We start from the raw sequence: 5,139 nt of genomic DNA on the forward strand, positions 1-5,139 counted from the left end.
CCGGTTTAAGTACTCAACAAAATTAAATGTTGGTTAGCATGGCAAGAGGTGAAGCATATGAAAACTACCTATCTAGGCAAGTTTAAATGAGGCCGGAACAACAAAACAACAAGTCCAGAAACTCCTCATGTGCATATTTTAGGTTTGGCACTGATCTGCCTTAAACACAATTTTTAGAGTTGTTAAACATGCAAAGCAAGTACACCATGTTAAACTAGGCAATTTTCTACCCCATTTACATATAAAGATTAATTAAATCCGAGCTACGGTTAATTAGTTCTAAATTAAAACATTTTAGCATGTTATTTAAGCAAATTAAAGAAAACATCATTTTAAACATGTCAAACATGATTGAAAGTTGGATATTGTGGAACTAGATGAAAAACTAAGCATTTTTCATATATAATGTTTTTACAAAAGATGCATGGTTGGTGAGTTATGATATGCATGGAGCTTAGGGGTTTTTCTGCAAATCTGTAATTCCTGGGAAAAGAACAAATTCACTGATAGAGAAAAAATAAAGCAAGCCGAATCTGCTGGACTGGGCCAACAGAGGAGGAGCTGCAGGGAGCTCACCCATGGGCCAAGGCCCAGTCGCTGGAGCTGGCTGCAGGCTGCGAGAGCGCCAGGTCGAAGGAGAGGAGAAGATGGGCCGGCTTGGTTCGGTGGAGGTTGTAGCTGGGCTTGCAAGCTGCTGGCCCATGCGCTCAACGAGACCACGACGAGGAGAGGCACGGTCAACGCGCACATCGCGCGGGCGTTCGTCGACGAGCAGGAGGCGGACGAGGCAGGGATTCGCGGGGAGATTGGCCGGATCTTGTTGTGGGCGCTGAGAAGAACCAGATCCGGCGAGGAGGATCTCAGATCCGGCCGGCGGCGTAGCGAAATGAGGCCGGCGGCGACGAGAACTCCTGCGGCGACGGCGGCGAGCTCCTGGAGACAAAAGGAGACGAGAGCTCGTGAGGCCAGGGAAGAAGAGGGGAAATGGGGCAAGCAGTGACGACGAAGGCGACCTGGCGACAGAGGCGGCCTGGTGAAGGTGCTCACCGGCGGGGAGGCAGCTCCGGCGAGGCAGGGCAGGACCCTTCGTTCCCTCGATCCAGCGGGGTGGAGGAGAGAGCGGCTCGGGCATGCGGGGAGCCTGCGGGCATGGGAGGAGTTCGTCTGGGCCCAGATGGGCTCGGGCGGGCCGCGGATGGGTCTGGCGTGGCAGAGGAAAGGACCGGGGTGACGTGGAGGCTTGGTACTGGCCACGGTCGGCGCTGGGTGGCGGCGCAGCCAATGGCTACGTGCCAAGTGGCAGGGACGAGGTGGAGTGCGCCGGAAAACAAGGAGGATGGCGGCGGCGGCTGGTTAGGATGGCACGGGAAACGAGGAAGGAGAGGGATGACCAGATTTGGAAGGGGGGTGGTTTAAATAGGCAGGTTTAGGGTTAGGGGGATTAGCTCCGTTTCGGATCCGTTCGATCACCATCGGACGGTACGAAGCGGAGGGGTAGGTAGGTAAGCAGGCTAGATAACGGGTTGTGCAGGAAGCCTTGGGCTGAGAGAAGAGAAGAGAAGGCAGCCTGACAACGGTTTCGGGAGACCGAAAACGTCTAACGAAAAGACCGGCTATACTGTCGCTATAGTTTAACGGTTGGGCTATCAAACGGACTCCGAACGCGATGAAATTTGACAGGCGGTCTTCCTACACTAAAATAAGGCCGCACGCCAACTTTCTTCCCAATCCGAGAACATTTTCCGGCCACTTATAAAATACCATTTCGGACGTGCCACGGGCGCGTGCAAGTGTGTCTGGGCTCAGAACGGACAATGGAAGGAACGAGGATACCGGGATGGATGCAAGTTTTGAAAACATGATGATGCAATGCGGATGATGACATGGCAAGATGCAACACACAAGCAAATGACAAGGCAACAACAACGAATAACTGGAAGACACCTGGCGCATCGGTCTCGGGGCGTTACAATATTCGAAGTTGAACCTGGTGTCGTACTGAGATGCGTCTACTACTGCCTGAAGGGCTGCAGCTTGGAGGCAGGCTGCCTCCGTCCTCCTCTCGTACTCGTTCGCCTCCTTCCTGGTTATAACATATCTCCCTTTTGCCTGAAAGTCAAAGAAAGCAGGAGCAGGGAGAGCAACGTGGAAGGTGCGCCGTCTGTCAAAGATTAGTCGGTACTGGAGGAATTGATCGTTCCTCTCAACAAACTGATGACGAACCATAGCATTATAATCTAGATAAGAATGAGCCAATTCAATATCATCCCCACGTATGGGTATACCAAGAAAATCAGCTAAACGGGTTGCATAAATTCCACCGAAGAAATCTCCATTAATACTATTGTTATGCAACCTACGTGCAACAATGGCCCCCAAGTTATATTGTCTACCTCCTAATATAGCACTCTTGAGAACACTAAGATCTGGAACGCATGTGTGATAAGCCTCATCCTTACCATTAATGCATCTACCTATAAAGAGAGCAAAATATTGTATGACAGGAAAATGAATGCTCCCTATAGTAGCTTGTGTTATTTATCTAGATTCCCCCATAGTGATACTAGCAAGAAATTCTTTAAATTCAGATTTGCGAGGTTCACTAGCACTACCCCACTACGGGAGTTTACAAGCAGTATTAAAATCTTCTAAGTCCATAGTATAAGATTTATCATAAAGATCAAATAGGACAGTGTGAGGATTGCGCGAGGATGTAAATTTAAACCTTATCACAAATTAATCAATTAAGTAGAGGTGTCGGCACTTATCTGCCTCGAAGCTCTCCAGATCAGCGTTACGCACATATGCGTCAAATTCTTCCTTGATGCCTGCCCGAACCATGAAATCCTCTGACGGCCATTCACAAGGCCACACTTGAGCCTCCCTTGGTAGGTCATTGTCCGGCTCGCGTATTGCAGGCCTTGGGACTTGCTTCCTTGAGGAACCACCTTGGTACATTTTCTTAAACATATTTCTTCCTCTGAAAAATTTCTGAAATTTTTAGTGACTCAAAATAAAAATGAACCAAACTCAACAAAATTGATAGCAACTACTCCTACAAGTGCCTAGAGGCTATATCATGCATTAAAACTACTTTTGACCACATAAATTTGACATGCAAGCCCAAGAACAGGGTCACCTAAGCAGCAAAAATTTGCAATAAATAAAGCACTAGAACAAAAACTAATTGGACCATTGGAGGAGTCACATACCGAAGAACAATCCCCCAAAGAAGTTTTGTGAATGAAGCTTTGAGCAAGGAGATCGAAAATGGAAGCAAGATGAGCAAGAACTCGGGTTCGAGCTGGTGGATGATTTTTTTTTGGAGCAAGACGAAGTGTGTGGGTGCAAGGATAAGTGGAGGAGACCCAAGTGGGGTCCACGAGGCAGGGGGCGTGCCCAGGGGGTGGGCGCGCCCTCCACCCTCGTGGGCACATGGTGGGTTCCCCTGGTGTGTTCTCATGCCAATAATTTTTAAATATTCTAGAAAAAATACTATTTCATTTTCAGGGCATTTGGAGAACTCTTATTTTTTGGGGTATTTTTTTATTACAAGGATAATTCAGAAAACAGAGAGAAAAATACTATTTTTAGTTTATTTAATATAAATATCAAAAAGTAAAAGGAGGGTATAGAAAGTTGTGCTTTCTAACTTCATCCATCTCATGCTCATCAAAAGGTATCCACTAACAAGGTTGATCAGGTCTTGTTAACAAACTCATTTCGAATAACATGAAACCAGAGAAATTTCAAATAACACTAGGTTACCTCAACGGGGATATGCACATCCCCAACAATAAGAATATCATATTTCTTCTTGACAGTAGGAAGAGGAAATTCAAGACCTCCAATAGTGATTGTTGAAAATTTTCAAATAGAATTGATACTATGGACTTGAGGTTGTTTCCTCGGAAAGTGTATCGTATGCTCATTACCATTAAAATGAAAAGTTACATTGCCTTTGTTGCAATCAATAACAGCCCCTGCAGTATTAAAAAGGGTCTACCAAGGATAATCAACATACTATCGTCCTCGGGAATATCAAGAATAATAAAGTCTGTTAAAATAGTAACGTTTGCAGCCACAACAGGCACATCCTCACAAATACCGACAAGTATAGAAGTTAATTTATCAGTCATTTGCAAAGATATTTCAGTAGGTGTCAACTTATTCAAATCAAGTCTACGATATAAAGAGAGAGGCATAACACTAACACCGACTCCAAGATCACGTAAAGCAGTTTTAACATAGTTTCTTTTAATGGAGCATGGTATAGTTGGTACCCCTGGATCTCCAAGTTTCTTTGGTATTCCATCCTTAAAAGTGTAATTAGCAAGCATGGTGGAAATTTCAGCTTCCAGTATCTTTCTTTTATTAGTAACAATATCTTTCATATACTTAGCATAAGGATTCATTTTAAGCCTATCAGTCAAACGCATACGCAAAAAGATAGGTCTAATCATTTTAGCAAAGCGCTCAAAATCCTCATCATCCTTTTTCTTGGATGGTTTAGGAGGAAAAGGCATGGGTTTCTGAACCCATGGTTCTCTTTCTTTACCGTGCTTCCTAGCAACAAAATCTCTCTTATCATAATGTTGATTCTTTGATTGTGGGTTATCAAGATCAATAGCAGATTCAATCTCTACATCATTATCATTGCTAGGTTGAGCATCAACATGAACATCATCATTAACATTATCACTAGGTTCATGTTCATTACCAGATTGTGTTTCAGCATCAGAAATAGAAATATCATTGGGATTCTCTGGTGTGTCAACAACAGGTTCACTAGAAGCATGCAAAGTCCTATCATTTTTCTTCCTCTTCTTCTTCTTAGAAGAACTAGGTGCATCAATATTAGTTCTCTGAGAATCTTGCTCAATTCTCTTAGGGTGGCCCTCGGGATACAAAGGTTCCTGAGTCATTTTACCCCCTCTAGTCATAACTCTAACAACATTATCATTTTTCTTATTGTTTAATTCATTGAGCAAATCATTCTGAGCCTTAAGTACTTGTTATACTTGAGTGGTAACCATAGAAGCATGTTTACTAATAAGTTTAAGTTCACCTTTAACACTAGCCATATAATCACTCAAGTGTTCAAGCATATAAGCATTATGTTTCAATTGTGTACCAACA

The sequence above is a fragment of the Triticum dicoccoides genome, chromosome 5A (assembly GCF_002162155.2).
Source record: "Triticum dicoccoides isolate Atlit2015 ecotype Zavitan chromosome 5A, WEW_v2.0, whole genome shotgun sequence".
Classification (NCBI taxonomy): domain Eukaryota; kingdom Viridiplantae; phylum Streptophyta; class Magnoliopsida; order Poales; family Poaceae; genus Triticum; species Triticum dicoccoides.